Source organism: Musca autumnalis, unplaced genomic scaffold (genome assembly GCF_047663935.1).
Source record: "Musca autumnalis isolate F117 unplaced genomic scaffold, ASM4766393v1 scaffold_5, whole genome shotgun sequence".
Lineage (NCBI taxonomy): Eukaryota > Metazoa > Arthropoda > Insecta > Diptera > Muscidae > Musca > Musca autumnalis.
Window position 1 is genome coordinate 87,913,331 of NW_027412088.1, and position 22,965 is coordinate 87,936,295.

Consider the following 22,965-nt stretch of genomic DNA (forward strand, 5'->3'; position numbering starts at 1 on the left):
TCGATTTCGCCGTTTTACGCTCCAATTCCCATATCACCTGGTACATGGTGTCTATTTTCTGTTTTTTCCTTTGTCCTTCTTCCTCCAATGACAGAGATATAATGGGAAATTTCAACCTTCCGACCATCTCTTTTACCGCCTGTCTCATCAGCTCATCCTTCTTGGTAATCAGTTGGAGCATTTTCCCCTTTACCAATTTGTTTTCAACTGCCAGGTTCGATGCTGCAGCCCGTTGAGTCTCGACGTACTCACAAATCTCATCGTGGTAGTCTTCAGACTGGGTTTCATTGATCTCCTCAATGGCCCAGGTGAGGAGATCAAGAAGCCTCTCCACTTCATCAGCAATTTTTGCCGCCGTTTCCATTTGGCTCAGCATGGTGAATTTCTCTTCCCCTACGGACAATATCCCCAATTGGATATCAAGACTTCACCAGCCAGATGACCCAATTTCCTCCCTGTGAGGCAAATTATCAGCTTCCCAGCTCTTTTTGGAATCGGCCACTGATCCGGCTCGAAGGACCAATGTAAATGGGAAGAAACACAGGTCTTTCCTCTTTGAATGCGTTATATGCACTATTTATTTAATGTCAAATTATTCTTAAGAACTAAATACAAAAATATTACTTAACCTACTTAAACTAGTGTGTAGAAAAGAGAAAGTGAGAGTGCACATATGTGTACGAACGCATCTGCCATACTATCTTATGGAGAGGTCGTAAAATATTCTTATCTTACATGCGCATACATGTAGCAAGCAACCACATGGTTATTAGACTGCTCATAGATTGCCTGTACCAATCTATTTCAGACATACCACATGTGTCAATGGAAATTCTTATCTACTTTCTTCTAACGACCTCCCACGATAAGGAGGTCTGCTTGCCACATGTTTACAAGTGGACTGTATTTAAACTAGATCCCTATTTAACAAAATGATCTCTAATCTACACATGCAACCCTCATCAAGACATTCATTATCTTTATTAGAAAATTAATATGTTCACGTGAACACAAAACTTACACTATGCGAGAATTGCATGATGAAAAAATGTTCAACAATTACAAAACAAACAATAAAATATAATTTAAACAAATTATGTTTCAGTGTTTTATTTAGAAATGGAGTTAAAACAAGGAAATAATTTGTCGCTTAGCCTCAATAAATATATTCTTTCTCATGATGGAATCTCTCAAATAAAATGCTTGCCGTTTAATTTTGCCACCATTTATAATTTAAATGCAACCGTTTTATTTGAGATATTCCATCATGAGAAAGAATATATTTATTGAGGCTAAGCGACAAATTATTTCCTGGTTTTAACTGCATTTCTAAATAAACCACTGAAACTTAATTTTTTAAATTATATTTTATTTTTAACTTTACATTTTATACATTTTTTGATCACTGAGAACAAAATGATAGTCAATTTAGGCTGAAAATTTAGATAAAACATTTAAAATGCCTGAAATCGTGTAGTACCGTTATATAAAGGCTATACCAAAACCTTTATGTCCATAATTTTTGGTGGGGAAGTTTCTGTACCATTATGGGACTTCAAATGCCAAGTTACAGCCAATTCTGGCTAAAAATTAAGATAAAATCCTTAAAACGCTTGAAATCGGGTGGTATCACTATATAGGGGCTATATCAAAACCTGGACCTATGTCAACAATTTTTGGTGGAGAAGTTTCTGTACCATTGGGGACTCCAAATGCCAAGTTACAGCCAATTCGGCTTAAAAATGAAGATAAAATACTCATAATACTTGAAATCGGCTGGTACCGCTATAAGGGGGCTATACCAAAACCTGGACCTATGTTCACTATTTTTGGTGGGGAAATGTCTGTATCATTGGAAATATCAAATGCCAAATGACAGCTAATTCGGGCAAAAATGAAGATAAAATCCTCAAAATACTTAAAATCGGGTGGTACATGTTCATGTATTGTCATCCAAATATGAAAAGTGTGCAAAATTTCAGTTCGATTATTCGACTGCAACTGTGTGGAAAATGAGTTACCAGAGTTGAAATGCAAGTTCAATAAAACACCGTTAAATAAAATTGAGTTACCAGATTTGAAATGCAATTTAAATAAAACAACGTAAAAACACTGTAAAAATGGACCAATATTGGTTTTGATTTCACATTCATTTATTGTCATCCAAACCTGAAAAGTGTGCAAAGTTTTAGTCCGGTCAACTGCAACTGTGTCAAAATTGAGTCACCAGATTTGAAATGCAATTTAAATAAAACACGTTAAAACACTGTGAAATGGACCGATCTTTGTTTTAATTTTATATTCATGTATTGTCATCCAAATCTGAAAAGTGTGCAAAGTTTCAGTTCGATTGGTCAACTGCAACTGTGTTAAAAGTGAGTTACCATATTTGAACTAAACGAACCAAAGCAATTTAAATAAAACACTGTAAAAATAATAAAGTGAGAACTGTAATGATTGACAAAATTCTATACAGTAGTTGTTGTTGTAAAACTAATACAAATAAAGTAATTGCCTAAAAAAATGTACGCTTCCAATTGTTAAATTAATGGAAATTCAACAAAATTAACTCAAATCTATTAGTTACATTCGTAACTATACTCTCGAAGAATCCAAAACTATTGGGAGTTTTACGTGAAGAGAGTACTCACTTCGCCGGTTGTGGGGATGTGGACAATACCACGAAATCGTAGTGTGGATGTCCCACCGGCACACACGAGTGGGTGAATTTAGTCAACAAGTTAATCAATGACCCTCAGACTCTATGGGCGATCAACACATTTTAGCCTTATAAATCCCCCGGCCCGGATGGGATTACCGCGGCGATGCTGCAGTATGTGATCCCGTACCTAAGAGCCTACCTGTCTGTTGTTATATAGGGTGACCTATATTCTCATGGCTGGGAAACCAAGTGACACTTTTTACCAAAAGACAACAGACCAATTAGCATTGAAAGTTTCTGAAAAGGCTACCAAACTTAGAAATAAGATCCAATCTAAATCATAATAAAATAAGTAAAGCTCATCACGCTTATATTAGGAGCAAATCGATCGAAACTGCACTGAGCAGTGGACATTTTGTATCTATCTTTGTCTGAATTAATGCAGGTGGCCTAAGTAAAGCTCTAGAATTGAGCTCATCGAAACGGTCTAGGCGTAAATCCGATAAAAACAAAGCTTTTCCTCTTCACCAGAAAGAAAAAGATTGCAGATTTTTCTCTCCCAGTTTAAGATGGAGTGGCTTTAAGTCTCTTTCGGGTGTACCATGGAGTAATTTTTGACCAGCAGCTCAGATGGAAAAGAAACACTACACCTGCAAGAACTCGATTGACAAAAGATGGAGACTAGGACCACACATAATTTACCAGGTGTATATAACTGTGGTCTGTCCAACAATATTAATCTATGGATGGATGTCTTGTCTGATGGAAAGCGCTCGCAGCTGGGACATACATGACTATGGTAGGTAGCAGCGTCAATTCTCATCACTGCCGCTGTCAGAAGTTCACCACAGGCGGCGATCTTAAACGCCCAACCATTGGATGTAATAATTATAATAATTCTTCCACAAACACCCCGGTAGGGACAACGGGGATTTCTCTCATATCAATGAGTGCACCCCCATTTCATATTAGCTCAATGGCGTGTCCAAAGACACCTAAAAAACATTGGATGTAGCAGTCCAATTTCTAGCCTCCAGGAGTACAATGAGGCTCAATGATATTGGAGTTCTTCACAACTAGGGTATGCGAGCATCCTACAAGTTTTCTATTATTGAGTCGGTTCTAAAGTTAGTGACTAACTACATCGCACCAGTTCTTAAATTCAACACGGAGGAGATCTATCTACCGGAGAGAAATCATTGGTCAACCTTTTTCGAAAAGATGGCTCTACACTGATGGTTCGGATGATTCTAGCCCTAAAGGAATTTAGACAACTGCACCATCCCGAGCGCAGTTGAGCCAAAACTGGGGGATGTACTCCGAGGACCGCATTCAAACGATAGTTGCTTGTGGCATTTGCGACTGCGTCCGTATGAATGCTATTCAAACCTGCTTGAAATGCTTGTTGGTCTAGCGGTTCTCTCTTGTAACGCTGGACCTCTCCTTATAGATCATGAAGATCTCTCTATCCACCATATGGTGATTGGGATGGCTCTCACGGTAACACCCGAGCAAGTACTGTTACGAAAGCATGTCATTGTGTTGCTGCACTGGAAGAACCTTGCCTCCTCGTGTAGATGGTCCACTGGAGACATGAGGAGGCACTCTGTTGCTGTTTTCAGGGCGGCATTCGGAAAAAATTGAATATCTTTCCTTTGCGTTGCACTTACATTCGTGGACCAAACTGACCCCGCATAGCTTACCACGGACAGAACTATCGCGTTATATGTGGTCATCAAGGTTTCTTTAACTGCACCACAAGTGCTGGCGGATAGGGACTTGAGGACCTTGTTCCCTCATTTCACCTTGTTGCAGATAATTGTGGCATGCGCGGGCGATGTAAACATGCTCTCGAATATGACCCATAGAATTTTTGGATAGTTTGTGGTCGAAATTCTGCTACCATCGACCATGATATTCAATTCTCTTCTTACCTGTGCCGCCAAATGGTGAACAGAGTGACCGTAGATTTAGTGGCGAATATTTGCATATTCCTCCCGCGTAAAATGTAGTAAGATCGGTCAAATAGAAGTTCAGCCTTTCACAAATGACATCAGAGAAGCTACTTGACGGCAAGATCGTACAATCGTCCACATACGTTACGATCTCAATGCCGTCTGAAGGGTGCGGAATACAGGAGATGTAGAGGTTAAACAGTTCCGAAGATATCACCCCTCTTGGGGAACTCCCTGTTTCAGACTACGCGGCTTGAACTTCTTGCTCCTGAATTCCACATAAGACTGGTGATAGAATCGGGCGATCTGCTTATGTAGACAATTATGGGGAGATTGTCTGATCCAACAGAAACGACTGGGTGACGTCATTTGTCCGACCAGGCGACAAGATGCTTGTGTTTGGCGAACTGCGACACTCTCCGCTGATTCTGGAAGGAGCGTCCTCATTGACCGTGCAAAACGTGGATCTATCAATCTGGTCATTTCCGAGGACCGAATGCCGCAACTCATTAGGAGCACTAAAGTCCCCAAAGACCAGACGGTTATGATCTTCCTAATGTTAGGCCTATAATGTGGAGTACAGCTATCTATCAGCGGAATGTATACGTTCAGCAAATCTACCTAGGCAGTTCCACACTTGACTGCTACCTCCATACATTCCATGTACGGGTCATTTGAGCCAGACTCAAGCGAGATAGGTCTGTATTGAACAGACTGGTGCAATAGGAAAGCAAATTTCCCATTTCCACCTCTGTTGCGATCCTTCCTCAGTACGTCGTAACCATAATATTCCTCCGACTCATGAAGTCCACTATTTCCTCGATCTTACCTCGGAGTCCATTGCAATGGTGTTAAATGCTGCGAGTGCGGTTGCGGTTGGGGGAACTGCAGGGGAGTCTCGTAATTTGATGACGGCGACTCACTGGGGGCTGTGTTCACGAAGCATGCAGCAACATAGTTATTGTCTCCGTCCCTCGCATGAACAAGTCCAGAACAGTTCCTTAGATGCACCCACTCCTGACATCTATTGCATCTCACCGAAAATTGGATTTGGGTGAAGATGCGGATATGACAAACCGAGCACCGAGGTCCTGGGTTTTCCTCCATCCCGGCACGAACCAAAAGAATCCGGAGTAGGAATTCCAGGATTGCCGCTTCCAACACAGAAACACGCTGGCTGGAACACGGATGTTGTGTGGTTCCGCGTCGATCCGGTACTTCAGAACCCGCTCCCGTGGGATTGTTGAATGTTTTTCGATAGTTTTACTGACGTTTTGTTCGAGAACGACACCCAAGAATGAATTAAAAACGATTCATTCGTCACTCTGTTTGCGGCGGTAAATTCTTCGTTTTCGAAGTATCGTTATGATATTAAATATTAGCGAATGAATTTACGATATTTTGACAAAAAACATTTTTGGTGGAGCTCCTTTTTATACCCTCAGCATTTATGCTAACGAGGGTATATACACTTTCATACGGGGAAAACGCGCCTCATCGAAATAATGGTTTTATACCCCAAGTATGTTTGGAATAAAATCTGTTTCAGACAATTTAGAGTTGATTTAAAAACGTTCGTCCGTCCACCTGTCTGTGTGGCTGGTTGGAGCGCACGATAACTCTAGAACGGATCAACCGATTCGGTCCAAAATTTGGCTTTCGTAATATTATGTCCAAACTTAGTTCAAGTTCGAAGATGGGTTATATCGGTCCACTCCTTCCGGTAACTCCCCCACAAAAGTTTGGAAATGTTCGGAAAATTTGGGCACACGATAACTCTTGTAGGGAGTAACCGATGTGGTCCTCAGATGAGGTTCCAATATGGATTCAACCGGTTCACTCCTTCGGGTACTTCCCACACAAAATTTCGGAAAAGTTCAGTTTAGGACCTGCTCTCGAATCGCCCCCTATCTGGGGCAATTCCATACTTCCTGAGAAAATAGTCTGAAAGCTGCAAGAAACCCCTATGATACCGTGGCACTCCTATCGAACTGATCTGCCGATTCGGTCCAAAATTTGGCTTTCATCATATTTTGTACAAACTTGGATTAAGTTCGAAGATAAGCAATACCGATCCACAATTTCCGGTACTTTCCCCCAATATTTAAAAAATGTTACTAAAATTGTTTGCACCATATTCTTTGAACGGGGCAACCAATTTGATCCAAACTTTAGATCTCCTAATATTGTGTCCGAATTTAGTTTAACTTCTAAAATTACCCATATCGGTCCTCTCTTTAAGGTGCCTCCCCACAAAAATTCAACATTTGTGTCTAAGTGCAGTTTAGCGTCGTTTTAAAGATCCTTTGAAAATGTATACCGATGCTGTTCGTTGTGGTCCTGTTTACAGCGATATTGTGTTTTCCGTGGACGAGTCCATGCTTCCTGGTATACTGGTCCAAAACTTGTACGATGACCCACTGAAATGACTAGTGGGCGCGATATCTGTCGAAAAGATATGACTTCCAAAATAAGATCCACTTCCATAATGGACTATGTCGGTCCATTTAAGAACTCCTTGTTTCATGCACGAATACAAAGCAACTGAAAATATGAAAGTCGGCCGCTCTTTTCTTGTGTTACCGCCAAAAATCCGAACACTATCAAATTTGAGTGTGTTTTTCAAATTTGTTTTTTAATTTGAAGCAAAAGCAAAGGAAATAATATTTCCAAAACTAAAGTTTGGGTGTGTTTCATGCGCACACATTTTCGGTTCGAAATATATAAACAGGGTATTTAAATGCACAGGAAGATGTTCAAAGTGTGGACTACATCTTTTGATCCATTCCCAAATATAATGAAGAAAGGAATTATAAAAAAAATTAACTATTTTGATCTTTATTTTTCATAATAGTTTAACATAAAAGGACTTTGTCACGTTGCATGTTCACTCCAATGCAATTATTTCACATTTAATATGTAATTGCAAACAGCGACATCTCTTGATTTACATTATAATCATCAAAACTAAACGAACTACGTTACGTCGGCGTACAATTATATTATGTACAAGAACCATTCGGTGTACTGCATTACCGATGAACCCTATTATCAACAAACACTTGATACCAACTAAACACATCTCGTCGGTTTACCTAAAAATCTCAAATACTGGCAATACCTCTAAATTGTGCTGTTCCAAGTTTCCAATATATTTCCTCCTCTTCCTCCTCCTAAACAAACGAAAACAAACTTCAAACATCTAATCGGCGTTTTTGTTTTGACTTTGCTCTTTACCGTCCATTCCGCTGTGGTCCTAGTATGGATTTCTGCGAATTCCTTTTTCTAAACAAAAGCCAGCTGATTGAAGTTAGGGCCTGTTTATGTATGTCGATAAGAAAACGAATGCGGAAGAAAAACTACCAAATTTGAGTGTGTATTTCAAATTTGTTTTTTGTTTTGAAGCAAAAGCAAATTTAATAATATTACAAAAACTAATGTTTGGGTGTATTTCATGCGCACACATTTTCGTTTCGAAATACATAAACTGGGGGTAAGTTTTTGTTATTATTTTTTTGTTGAACAAATATCAAATTTAATCAAATTAAGAAAAAGATTCAAATGGTTTTTTAATTTTGTAGAAGGAAAATAACAGATTTTGTGTTCTGTTATAAAAAAACAAATTTTTGTAAATAAAAATTAGATAAAAGTGATTAATAGTGAATTGAATGAATTGAACTTCTAGAATAAATCGAAGAAAATTCATCTGTGCTGGATTTTTGTGCTGGTCAAGTAAGGTCAGTTATAAGTCCAACATAAAGCAAACGAATAAAAGTATATGTTTGTCTTCTTTGTTTCCTTTCAGGTTAGTATTCAAAATGTGTCGCATAAAATATTAAAGGAAATGAGAAAATCGGTATTAGATCAATTATTTCAATTATTGGTGTTGTTTATACCGGCAAGAATAATTCGATATGTAGCCTTATGCCTCATGGGCAGAAATGTAACATTTATCAAAATATAGATTTGGTTGAGCGATTTGGAACAAGTTGAGTTTACGCACTACGAGAATGTAAGTTTTCTCCTGTGAACAGGAGCTAATTTCGGGCACGGGAACAAATTTTTTTTAAATTGTAACTTTTTCACTAAGTAGCAAGGAAATTTTCGCAGCTTCAGAGGCCCATTTCTCGGCAAGTTTGGACTTCCGCAACAACTGATATATTTGTGATCTATTGTTGTTGTAATAGTGTTTATTATGTTTGTATGTTCATTCCTCTGTTCAATCTGGCTCTGGGTCTATGTCCAGTTCCAGCAAAGTGGCTGCTTCGATGGAATGTAACCACAGATCCACTGGAGTTAGATGAGTAGGTTTGGCGGGGCAGTTGAAAAGATGTTTTGTGTCGTGCGGGCCCATGCCGCATACTGGGCAGATGTCTTGCACGGCGTGTTCGATTTCCGCCCAATAAGAATTTAGGCGACTGCAATATCCCGAGCGTAGTTGAGCCAAAACTACTCTAGTTTGTCGTGGCAACTGAAGCTCCTCAGCTGCGATAGATAGGGGATGTACTCCGAGGACTTTATTCACACTATATTTACTTATTTGTGATCTGGGTGACGAGATCGGTGAAAAAATTTAATCTTGATCTGAGCTTAGTCGGTAAACTAGTCTTATGCCGCGGGATTGTTGTTTTGAATCAACATGAACATCTACTTAAGTGGATCGAGGTTACCTTCCAACAGCCAATCATCTAGCCAGAGCGTGTATTTTAGCTTTATGTATTAGGTCATGTTTATATTATAGCCTTTTGCAAGGTTAACCTTCTTAACGAGAATTTATTTGACGTATACGCAAAGGAATTGAGATTTGAAACCCAGTGAGTTTGTTAAATTAGATTCAATCAAAAAACGAATTTTGATTTTTTTTTTGTAGATACGTCTTCTGGCATTTATGGTGCCTATTTATTACAACACTAACAATTAAATACGCGGAGGCGGCCGGTTTCCACCAAATTATCTTTGGAACAAACATCCTTTAGCGACACCTGGCAAAATACATTAATGGAAAGTCTACAATAAGTAGACTGCCTTCGGCCGGTATTTAAGACATTCTCCTTGATGCCAAATTTGGTCTACAAATTTGGCCTAAATTTTACACTCACATTAGAACCATTATCTTGGACTTTGACGGCCCATAACTCTGAAAGCATGCAAACAGCAAAGATTTTTTGGTATTGGAATTAAAAGCGGCTACCTACGTTTAAATTTTGGACTTCCTCAAGGTGAAGCATTCAGTGGCATTTGGGGGCCCCATCGCCCCAAATAAATAAAAGAACAAGTAAGAAAGACCTAAAGTTCGGCCGGCTCGAACTTTTTATACCCTCCACCACGAACTGCATTGAAGTGAATAGGAACAATTATTATCCTCTCGTTTATGGAAGCATTAATCTCTTGGAAGGCCCCATAGCCCCAAATAAATAAAAAAACAAGTAAGAAAGACCTAAAGTTCGGCCGGCTCGAACTTTTTATACCCTCCACCACGAACTGCATTGAAGTGAATAGGAACAATTATTATCCTCTCGTTTATGGAAGCATTAATCTCTTGTTCCGTGCAGAAGCAGAATATCTTAAGTGATAAGACTCCCATTAATGGAGCTCATAGGTCGTCATCATTGTTCTCTCCAGAACATTGACCAATATTCAAAATTTCCGAATAGGACTTTTTGTTTCTTTTGGCAAAACGCAGTATTAAATAACAGCAATTTCGGTTTATAAATTTCACAAAAAACCCACTGAAATACAAAAAATTGAGAAATAATGGCAAGACTAAACCCGGATATACATTAATAATAGGGTTTTGCGAGTAAGTTTTCTGTCTGCTAGGGAAACATAAATCCCATTAACAACCAATTCGGTAGGAAAATGTGACAAAGATCCTTTACAAAAAAGTCTGAAATGGGGTCACCCTTATATGAGAGCTACATCAAAACTGACTGCAAAAAAAGCCTGAATACCAAATTTTAGTAATTTCGGAGGGATATTGAGGTCACAAACTTCAAAAATATTGAAAATCGGGAGGTACCGATCTATGGAGCCTATATGGAGGCGTGGACCTATACCAACAAATATCAGCTGGAGTGTTTTATGCCCCCCAACGAATACTAAATAGCAAATTTCAGCCATTTCGATGGGATATTGAGGACACCACCTTCAAAATACCGAATATCGGGAGGTACCGTTGTATGAGGGCTATATTACGACGTGGAAGTTTTATACCCCCAACGAAGATTTAGTACCAAATTTCAGCCATTTCGGTGGGTTATTGTCGTCGCAACCTTAAAAATACCAAAATTCGGGAGGTACCGTTCTATGGGGGCTGTATGAAGGCGTTGACCTATACCAACAAATTTCGTATGGAAAGTTTTATACCCCAAATGAAGACTAAATACCAAATTTCAGCCATTTCGGCGTTATACTGAGGCCACAACACTTAAAATACCGAAAATCGGCAGGTACCTTCTATGGCGGCTATATGAAGATTTGGACCTATACCGACAAATTTTTGTAGGAAAGGTTTATGACTTTGCTCTTTACCATTCCGCTGTGGTCCTAGTATGGATTTCTGCGAATTCCTTTTTCTAAACAAAAGCCAGCTGATTGAAGTTAGGGCCTGTTTATGTATGTCGATAAGAAAACGAATGCGGAAGAAAAACTACCAAATTTGAGTGTGTATTTCAAATTTGTTTTTTGTTTTGAAGCAAAAGCAAATTTAATAATATTACAAAAACTAATGTTTGGGTGTATTTCATGCGCACACATTTTCGTTTCGAAATACATAAACTGGGGGTAAGTTTTTGTTATTATTTTTTTGTTGAACAAATATCAAATTTAATCAAATTAAGAAAAAGATTCAAATGGTTTTTTAATTTTGTAGAAGGAAAATAACAGATTTTGTGTTCTGTTATAAAAAAACAAATTTTTGTAAATAAAAATTAGATAAAAGTGATTAATAGTGAATTGAATGAATTGAACTTCTAGAATAAATCGAAGAAAATTCATCTGTGCTGGTCAAGTAAGGTCAGTTATAAGTCCAACATAAAGCAAACGAATAAAAGTATATGTTTGTCTTCTTTGTTTCCTTTCAGGTTAGTATTCAAAATGTGTCGCATAAAATATTAAAGGAAATGAGAAAATCGGTATTAGATCAATTATTTCAATTATTGGTGTTGTTTATACCGGCAAGAATAATTCGATATGTAGCCTTATGCCTCATGGGCAGAAATGTAACATTTATCAAAATATAGATTTGGTTGAGCGATTTGGAACAAGTTGAGTTTACGCACTACGAGAATGTAAGTTTTCTCCTGTGAACAGGAGCTAATTTCGGGCACGGGAACAAAATTTTTTTAAATTGTAACTTTTTCACTAAGTAGCAAGGAAATTTTCGCAGCTTCAGAGGCCCATTTCTCGGCAAGTTTGGACTTCCGCAACAACTGATATATTTGTGATCTATTGTTGTTGTAATAGTGTTTATTATGTTTGTATGTTCATTCCTCTGTTCAATCTGGCTCTGGGTCTATGTCCAGTTCCAGCAAAGTGGCTGCTTCGATGGAATGTAACCACAGATCCACTGGAGTTAGATGAGTAGGTTTGGCGGGGCAGTTGAAAAGATGTTTTGTGTCGTGCGGGCCCATGCCGCATACTGGGCAGATGTCTTGCACGGCGTGTTCGATTTCCGCCCAATAAGAATTTAGGCGACTGCAATATCCCGAGCGTAGTTGAGCCAAAACTACTCTAGTTTGTCGTGGCAACTGAAGCTCCTCAGCTGCGATAGATAGGGGATGTACTCCGAGGACTTTATTCACACTATATTTACTTATTTGTGATCTGGGTGACGAGATCGGTGAAAAAATTTAATCTTGATCTGAGCTTAGTCGGTAAACTAGTCTTATGCCGCGGGATTGTTGTTTTGAATCAACATGAACATCTACTTAAGTGGATCGAGGTTACCTTCCAACAGCCAATCATCTAGCCAGAGCGTGTATTTTAGCTTTATGTATTAGGTCATGTTTATATTATAGCCTTTTGCAAGGTTAACCTTCTTAACGAGAATTTATTTGACGTATACGCAAAGGAATTGAGATTTGAAACCCAGTGAGTTTGTTAAATTAGATTCAATCAAAAAACGAATTTTGATTTTTTTTTTGTAGATACGTCTTCTGGCATTTATGGTGCCTATTTATTACAACACTAACAATTAAATACGCGGAGGCGGCCGGTTTCCACCAAATTATCTTTGGAACAAACATCCTTTAGCGACACCTGGCAAAATACATTAATGGAAAGTCTACAATAAGTAGACTGCCTTCGGCCGGTATTTAAGACATTCTCCTTGATGCCAAATTTGGTCTACAAATTTGGCCTAAATTTTACACTCACATTAGAACCATTATCTTGGACTTTGACGGCCCATAACTCTGAAAGCATGCAAACAGCAAAGATTTTTTGGTATTGGAATTAAAAGCGGCTACCTACGTTTAAATTTTGGACTTCCTCAAGGTGAAGCATTCAGTGGCATTTGGGGGCCCCATCGCCCCAAATAAATAAAAGAACAAGTAAGAAAGACCTAAAGTTCGGCCGGCTCGAACTTTTTATACCCTCCACCACGAACTGCATTGAAGTGAATAGGAACAATTATTATCCTCTCGTTTATGGAAGCATTAATCTCTTGGAAGGCCCCATAGCCCCAAATAAATAAAAAAACAAGTAAGAAAGACCTAAAGTTCGGCCGGCTCGAACTTTTTATACCCTCCACCACGAACTGCATTGAAGTGAATAGGAACAATTATTATCCTCTCGTTTATGGAAGCATTAATCTCTTGTTCCGTGCAGAAGCAGAATATCTTAAGTGATAAGACTCCCATTAATGGAGCTCATAGGTCGTCATCATTGTTCTCTCCAGAACATTGACCAATATTCAAAATTTCCGAATAGGACTTTTTGTTTCTTTTGGCAAAACGCAGTATTAAATAACAGCAATTTCGGTTTATAAATTTCACAAAAAACCCACTGAAATACAAAAAATTGAGAAATAATGGCAAGACTAAACCCGGATATACATTAATAATAGGGTTTTGCGAGTAAGTTTTCTGTCTGCTAGGGAAACATAAATCCCATTAACAACCAATTCGGTAGGAAAATGTGACAAAGATCCTTTACAAAAAAGTCTGAAATGGGGTCACCCTTATATGAGAGCTACATCAAAACTGACTGCAAAAAAAGCCTGAATACCAAATTTTAGTAATTTCGGAGGGATATTGAGGTCACAAACTTCAAAAATATTGAAAATCGGGAGGTACCGATCTATGGAGCCTATATGGAGGCGTGGACCTATACCAACAAATATCAGCTGGAGTGTTTTATGCCCCCCAACGAATACTAAATAGCAAATTTCAGCCATTTCGATGGGATATTGAGGACACCACCTTCAAAATACCGAATATCGGGAGGTACCGTTGTATGAGGGCTATATTACGACGTGGAAGTTTTATACCCCCAACGAAGATTTAGTACCAAATTTCAGCCATTTCGGTGGGTTATTGTCGTCGCAACCTTAAAAATACCAAAATTCGGGAGGTACCGTTCTATGGGGGCTGTATGAAGGCGTTGACCTATACCAACAAATTTCGTATGGAAAGTTTTATACCCCAAATGAAGACTAAATACCAAATTTCAGCCATTTCGGCGTTATACTGAGGCCACAACACTTAAAATACCGAAAATCGGCAGGTACCTTCTATGGCGGCTATATGAAGATTTGGACCTATACCGACAAATTTTTGTAGGAAAGGTTTATGACTTTGCTCTTTACCATTCCGCTGTGGTCCTAGTATGGATTTCTGCGAATTCCTTTTTCTAAACAAAAGCCAGCTGATTGAAGTTAGTTTTTGTTATTATTTTTTTGTTGAACAAATATCAAATTTAATCAAATTAAGAAAAAGATTCAAATGGTTTTTTAATTTTGTAGAAGGAAAATAACAGATTTTGTGTTCTGTTATAAAAAAACAAATTTTTGTAAATAAAAATTAGATAAAAGTGATTAATAGTGAATTGAATGAATTGAACTTCTAGAATAAATCGAAGAAAATTCATCTGTGCTGGATTTTTGTGCTGGTCAAGTAAGGTCAGTTATAAGTCCAACATAAAGCAAACGAATAAAAGTATATGTTTGTCTTCTTTGTTTCCTTTCAGGTTAGTATTCAAAATGTGTCGCATAAAATATTAAAGGAAATGAGAAAATCGGTATTAGATCAATTATTTCAATTATTGGTGTTGTTTATACCGGCAAGAATAATTCGATATGTAGCCTTATGCCTCATGGGCAGAAATGTAACATTTATCAAAATATAGATTTGGTTGAGCGATTTGGAACAAGTTGAGTTTACGCACTACGAGAATGTAAGTTTTCTCCTGTGAACAGGAGCTAATTTCGGGCACGGGAACAAAATTTTTTTAAATTGTAACTTTTTCACTAAGTAGCAAGGAAATTTTCGCAGCTTCAGAGGCCCATTTCTCGGCAAGTTTGGACTTCCGCAACAACTGATATATTTGTGATCTATTGTTGTTGTAATAGTGTTTATTATGTTTGTATGTTCATTCCTCTGTTCAATCTGGCTCTGGGTCTATGTCCAGTTCCAGCAAAGTGGCTGCTTCGATGGAATGTAACCACAGATCCACTGGAGTTAGATGAGTAGGTTTGGCGGGGCAGTTGAAAAGATGTTTTGTGTCGTGCGGGCCCATGCCGCATACTGGGCAGATGTCTTGCACGGCGTGTTCGATTTCCGCCCAATAAGAATTTAGGCGACTGCAATATCCCGAGCGTAGTTGAGCCAAAACTACTCTAGTTTGTCGTGGCAACTGAAGCTCCTCAGCTGCGATAGATAGGGGATGTACTCCGAGGACTTTATTCACACTATATTTACTTATTTGTGATCTGGGTGACGAGATCGGTGAAAAAATTTAATCTTGATCTGAGCTTAGTCGGTAAACTAGTCTTATGCCGCGGGATTGTTGTTTTGAATCAACATGAACATCTACTTAAGTGGATCGAGGTTACCTTCCAACAGCCAATCATCTAGCCAGAGCGTGTATTTTAGCTTTATGTATTAGGTCATGTTTATATTATAGCCTTTTGCAAGGTTAACCTTCTTAACGAGAATTTATTTGACGTATACGCAAAGGAATTGAGATTTGAAACCCAGTGAGTTTGTTAAATTAGATTCAATCAAAAAACGAATTTTGATTTTTTTTTTGTAGATACGTCTTCTGGCATTTATGGTGCCTATTTATTACAACACTAACAATTAAATACGCGGAGGCGGCCGGTTTCCACCAAATTATCTTTGGAACAAACATCCTTTAGCGACACCTGGCAAAATACATTAATGGAAAGTCTACAATAAGTAGACTGCCTTCGGCCGGTATTTAAGACATTCTCCTTGATGCCAAATTTGGTCTACAAATTTGGCCTAAATTTTACACTCACATTAGAACCATTATCTTGGACTTTGACGGCCCATAACTCTGAAAGCATGCAAACAGCAAAGATTTTTTGGTATTGGAATTAAAAGCGGCTACCTACGTTTAAATTTTGGACTTCCTCAAGGTGAAGCATTCAGTGGCATTTGGGGGCCCCATCGCCCCAAATAAATAAAAGAACAAGTAAGAAAGACCTAAAGTTCGGCCGGCTCGAACTTTTTATACCCTCCACCACGAACTGCATTGAAGTGAATAGGAACAATTATTATCCTCTCGTTTATGGAAGCATTAATCTCTTGGAAGGCCCCATAGCCCCAAATAAATAAAAAAACAAGTAAGAAAGACCTAAAGTTCGGCCGGCTCGAACTTTTTATACCCTCCACCACGAACTGCATTGAAGTGAATAGGAACAATTATTATCCTCTCGTTTATGGAAGCATTAATCTCTTGTTCCGTGCAGAAGCAGAATATCTTAAGTGATAAGACTCCCATTAATGGAGCTCATAGGTCGTCATCATTGTTCTCTCCAGAACATTGACCAATATTCAAAATTTCCGAATAGGACTTTTTGTTTCTTTTGGCAAAACGCAGTATTAAATAACAGCAATTTCGGTTTATAAATTTCACAAAAAACCCACTGAAATACAAAAAATTGAGAAATAATGGCAAGACTAAACCCGGATATACATTAATAATAGGGTTTTGCGAGTAAGTTTTCTGTCTGCTAGGGAAACATAAATCCCATTAACAACCAATTCGGTAGGAAAATGTGACAAAGATCCTTTACAAAAAAGTCTGAAATGGGGTCACCCTTATATGAGAGCTACATCAAAACTGACTGCAAAAAAAGCCTGAATACCAAATTTTAGTAATTTCGGAGGGATATTGAGGTCACAAACTTCAAAAATATTGAAAATCGGGAGGTACCGATCTATGGAGCCTATATGGAGGCGTGGACCTATACCAACAAATATCAGCTGGAGTGTTTTATGCCCCCCAACGAATACTAAATAGCAAATTTCAGCCATTTCGATGGGATATTGAGGACACCACCTTCAAAATACCGAATATCGGGAGGTACCGTTGTATGAGGGCTATATTACGACGTGGAAGTTTTATACCCCCAACGAAGATTTAGTACCAAATTTCAGCCATTTCGGTGGGTTATTGTCGTCGCAACCTTAAAAATACCAAAATTCGGGAGGTACCGTTCTATGGGGGCTGTATGAAGGCGTTGACCTATACCAACAAATTTCGTATGGAAAGTTTTATACCCCAAATGAAGACTAAATACCAAATTTCAGCCATTTCGGCGTTATACTGAGGCCACAACACTTAAAATACCGAAAATCGGCAGGTACCTTCTATGGCGGCTATATGAAGATTTGGACCTATACCGACAAATTTTTGTAGGAAAGGTTTATGACTTTGCTCTTTACCATTCCGCTGTGGTCCTAGTATGGATTTCTGCGAATTCCTTTTTCTAAACAAAAGCCAGCTGATTGAAGTTAGTTTTTGTTATTATTTTTTTGTTGAACAAATATCAAATTTAATCAAATTAAGAAAAAGAAGGTTCAAATGGTTTTTTAATTTTGTAGAAGGAAAATAACAGATTTTGTGTTCTGTTATAAAAAAACAAATTTTTGTAAATAAAAATTAGATAAAAGTGATTAATAGTGAATTGAATGAATTGAACTTCTAGAATAAATCGAAGAAAATTCATCTGTGCTGGATTTTTGTGCTGGTCAAGTAAGGTCAGTTATAAGTCCAACATAAAGCAAACGAATAAAAGCTTATGTTTGTCTTCTTTGTTTCCTTTCAGGTTAGTATTCAAAATGTGTCGCATAAAATATTCAAGGAAATGAGAAAATCGGTATTGGATCAATTATTGGTGTTGTTTATACCGGCAAGAATAATTCGATATGTAGCCTTATGCCTCATGGGCAGAAATGTAACATTTATCAAAATATAGATTTGGTTGAGCGATTTGGAACAAGTTGAGTTTACGCACTACGAGAATGTAAGTTTTCTCCTGTGAACAGGAGCTAATTTCGGGCACGGGAACAAATTTTTTTTAAATTGTAACTTTTTCACTAAGTAGCAAGGAAATTTTCGCAGCTTCAGAGGCCCATTTCTCGGCAAGTTTGGACTTCCGCAACAACTGATATATTTGTGATCTATTGTTGTTGTAATAGTGTTTATTATGTTTGTATGTTCGTTCCTCTGTTCAATCTGGCTCTGGGTCTATGTCCAGTTCCAGCAAAGTGGCTGCTTCGATGGAATGTAACCACAGATCCACTGGAGTTAGATGAGTAGGTTTGGCGGGGCAGTTGAAAAGATGTTTTGTGTCGTGCGGGCCCATGCCGCATACTGGGCAGATGTCTTGCACGGCGTGGTCGATTTCCGCCCAATAAGAATTTAGGCGACTGCAATATCCCGAGCGTAGTTGAGCCAAAACTACTCTAGTTTGTCGTGGCAACTGAAGCTCCTCAGCTGCGATAGAAGGGGGATGTACTCCGAGGACTTTATTCACACTATATTTACTTATTTGTGATCTGGGTGACGAGATCGGTGAAAAAATTTAATCCTGATCTGAGGTTAGTCGGTAAACTAGTCTTATGCCGCGGGATTGTTGTTTTGAATCAACATGAACATTTACTTAAGTGGATCGAGGTTACCTTCCAACAGCCAATCATCTAGCCAGAGCGTGTATTTTAGCTTTATGTATTAGGTCATGTTTATATTATAGCCTTTTGCAAGGTTAACCTTCTTAACGAGAATTTATTTGACGTATACGCAAAGGAATTGAGATTTGAAACCCAGTGAGTTTGTTAAATTAGATTCAATCAAAAAACTAATTTTGATTTTTTTGTAGATACGTCTTCTGGCATTTATGGTGACGATATATTACATGTATGATGGTCCTTTAGCGACACCTGGCAAAAAATCCATTAATGTAAAGTCTACAATAAGTAGACGTCCTTCGGCCGGTATTTAAGACATTCTCCTATGATGCCAAATATAGCTACCATTTCATTGGCCAAAAATTTACTCACATTAGAACCATTATCTTGGACTTTGACGGCCCATAACTCTGAAAGCATGCAAACAGCAAAGATTTTATATTGTTAGTATTGGAATAAAAAGGGCTACCTACGTGTAAAATATGGACTTCCTCAAGGTGAAGCATTCAGTGTGCACTGAATATAATATATTTATGCTAATACACATTAGATGACTTTCGTTAGAAAGGTCCCGTGCCTCATTAAGAGATGTTTTCATTTAATTTCACATGTAATTTGGGGCGATGGGTCCCATTAATAAAAAACAAGTAAGAAAGACGTTATGTTCGGCCGGACCGAACTTTTTATACCCTCCACCACAAACTGTATTGAAGTGATAATACTCCCATTAAAGGAGCTCATGGGGCGTCATCATTGTTCTCTTCAGAACATTGACCAATATTCAAAATTTCCGAATAGAGCTTTTTGTTTCCTTTGGCAAACAGCAATTTCGGTTTCTAAATTTGACAAAAAAAACCCACTGAAATACAAAAAATTGAGAAATACTGGCAAGACTAAAACCCGGATATATATTAATAGGTTTTTGCGAGTAAGTTTTCTGTCTTCTAGGGACACATAAATCCCAATAACAACCAATTCGGTAGAAGAATGTGGCAAAGATCTTTTAAAAAAAATCTTAAATGGGGTCACCCTTGTAAGGGAGCTACATCAAAACTGCCTGCAAAAAGAAGCCTGAATACCAAATTTCAGTCATTTTGGAGGGATATTGAGGATACAAATTTCAAAAATATTGAAAGTCGGGAGGTTCCGCTCTATGGAGCCTATATAGAGGCGTGGACCTATACCAACAAATATCGGCTGGAAAGTTTTATACCCTCAACGAAGACTAAATAGCAAATTTCATTCCATTCCATAGTATGCAAATATATAATATAAAGTTCATATAGTAGACACCCTAAGCATTAGAGTGGGGCGATTTGAACACCATCACGGGCGCCTGGAGTTTCTGATTCTTGGGATTGTACTGAGCAAAAAAGTCAACTAGACCATATGTCTACAGTGAAAATCGAGCCCCCGGATTTTGACTTGAAGTTTTTTTTCAAGGATTTTTGGATACTTTGGCATATAACCACCAAACCACTGATATTTTCGATCCAACACAAAGACAACAATTGTAGCCAAGACAATAATAAAGAACTCTCTAGTACATCGCAAAAGCATTGGAACGCTCCTTCAGGCAGTTATGGCCTCGAGAAGGTGCACATTTTTCGGAAAATATCGATAAATGACACTGTGCTACAAAATGGGACTCAAATTCAGTGGGTAGAAAATCCCTTTTGGAGATGAAAGCCCTTGGTGAGTGTACTAAGAACCCAAAAGGAAATTTTCATCATAGGTCAAGTTCCCGAAATATCGCGTGATTAATGGTTTAATTTTGGCCCCTTATTTGCGAGAAAATAGCTTTATATCTCTGTTAAGCGTTATTGTAGCTTCATTTTGAGATTACATGTCTTCAGTCAAATCGAGTGGTGAATCTTTTTGTAGAATATTTTATCCCTCTAACTTCATTCCATGTTATGTCTATGGTCTAGTTGACTTTTTTGCTCAGTACAATCCCAAGAATCAGAAACTCCTGGCGCCCGATAACACTTTTTTCCTTCCATACAAATCGCCCCGGCCTACTAAGCATATCCGGTGTGCCATATGAAGATCCTATGACTTCCCCCGATGACGTAATCACAGCTTAAAGTACTCAAAATATGCAATTTTTACAAGGTCCGTGGTATGTTTTCTATATTTTTTGATATATATTCGCCATAATTATTTCAAAGACTGTTTGTATCGAACGTACAACATCTACTTAATATATTAGTGTCGCAAAACCCACAAAAAATATTTGTTAGTATCCGGAAATAACGAAATTCTGGGTAAAACTCGTAAAACCGATTTTGAGCTGTATCTCAAGAATAAGAGCTGATGGAGAAAAACCGCGACCGGATTTGAAAATAACTCGCCTACATCGCCTGGAATGAAAATAGGCTATATAATTTTTTGAAATTCCGCGTTGATCTGGAGATATAGCATCAAAACCAGAGGTACATCCAAAAAATTTAGATTTTGTATGCGAATATCTTTAGAACTGTTACAGATACAATCTCCAAATTTGGTATGTGTAACGAAATTTGGTGTAGAAATTAACTTACCAAATAATATTCGAATCGGTTCAATTTTTGATATAGCTCCCATATACAAAAAACTTATTTGGAGAAAAAGTCAAAAGTCAAGCAAATATCCCAGCTTTTATAAGGGGTAGACCTGACAATGGAAGTAAAAATATCACCTTTCTAACTATGTAAAGTAGGTTGAAGTAGGTGGTCAAACAACGAAGATATCACAATAGTCGCATATAAAACCCAACTTTTAATTTTTGCGTTTTTTATTATAATGACGAATATCACAAAAGCAAAGCCTGACTATGAAAGTAGAATATTCCACCTTCACAATGATGCAAAGTAGGTTGGCGTAGGTGGCCAAATAACGGAGATATAGCAATAGTCGGTAATACATACCATTTTTCATTTTTTTCGAAATTGCGCTACAGGTCGCAATTTTTATCGGATCGTCACGAAATGGGGGTCCCACAGAGCAAGAAACCTATTGATTTTGATGATGGTCGGATAATATTCAGGGGTCGGAATGGGCAAAAACTTATTTGGAACAAAGGTCAACGTTTTATTTCAAAGCCAATATCTCTGTTTCTTTAAGATGTATATCAAAGCCAAAACCTGGTAAGGAAAGTATAAAATATCACCTTTACAACGATGTAAACTAGGTTGGCGTAGGTGGTCAAACAACAGAGATATCGCAATAGTCGGTAATGCATCCCATTTTCCGATTTTTTGTAATCACGCTACAGGTCGCAATTTTGATCGGATCGTCACGAATTTTTTGGAAGTTAATGCGGGTGCCTTAGAGGAAGAAGCATACTAAGTTTGGTGATAGTCGGATAATATTCAGAAGTCGGAATAAGCAAAAAGCTTATGTGGAGAAAAGTCAACGTTTTTTCTTATGCGTTTATTCTTATACGTGTAGTAGTATATATGGTCATGTAATGCAGGTATCGGCACTAATACAAACGCATTGTTTGCGGTCTCACCCATACGACTCTCTCGCGCTTTCTTCACAAGCAGCGTGTGCGTTAATGCATTGCTAAAATTAAACATCATTGAAACAAGCGACAGCAGAACCTTCTTCATTGACTTCTGAACGAAAACTGAGTGGTGGTTGTTCTGTTGTTATTCTCATCAAGGGCACGTGTGCCCCTTTTTGCCGGATGTTGTTCACGGTTGCCACTGGGTAAAAAAATTGTCTACCAAAATTTTCGCCTACATCGCCTGGAATGAAAATAGGCTATATAATTTTTTCAGCGAGATAATGCCTCTATTCCTACGCCGAACCAATAACTAATGACAGAAAATAAATGAACTATCGCTAAAAAATTTAACTTTTGATTAAATTCGGTTAATTCGGGTATCTCAGCTATTATTTACACTAGCGAAATACACTATTCAACAGTCAATGATATGAAAAGAGCGATTAGGAAATGTTTTTACAAATTTAACCTCAAACCGATTTGTCTTCTTATAACAACAATTGCGATTCGCGTTTTTCGGCACTTAGGAAAGCATAGGCACTTATCCGAATTAATTTACTCCAAATGCTGGCTTAAACTCGATATTAAGCCAATATTTTTGATTTTAAACAGGTTGCGCTTAAATTAATGTCGTACGAGTTTTTAGATTTTTATAGAGAATTTTCCGCGATTAATTGTTATGTAAAGGGTGTTTTT

The 22,965-nt window shown here is 38.0% G+C and overlaps 1 protein-coding gene across 4 annotated transcripts in view; it reads left to right on the top strand.

Annotated features, from left to right (window-relative positions):
• Positions 1–8,127: 8,127 nt before the first annotated feature.
• The window catches only part of Ntan1 (N-terminal amidohydrolase 1), a 207,628-nt gene continuing 192,790 nt past the window's right edge, over positions 8,128–22,965 (top strand). The window contains exon 1 of one of the 4 annotated variants that reach the window (XM_073992474.1): positions 8,128–8,349. The gene's annotated coding sequence lies outside the window, so the exon portion shown is untranslated. Of the gene's footprint in view, positions 8,350–11,236; positions 11,401–14,490; positions 14,733–17,612; positions 17,842–22,965 lie in introns of those variants that run through there. The other 3 variants (XM_073992471.1, XM_073992472.1, XM_073992475.1) reach the window with 3 other exon arrangements.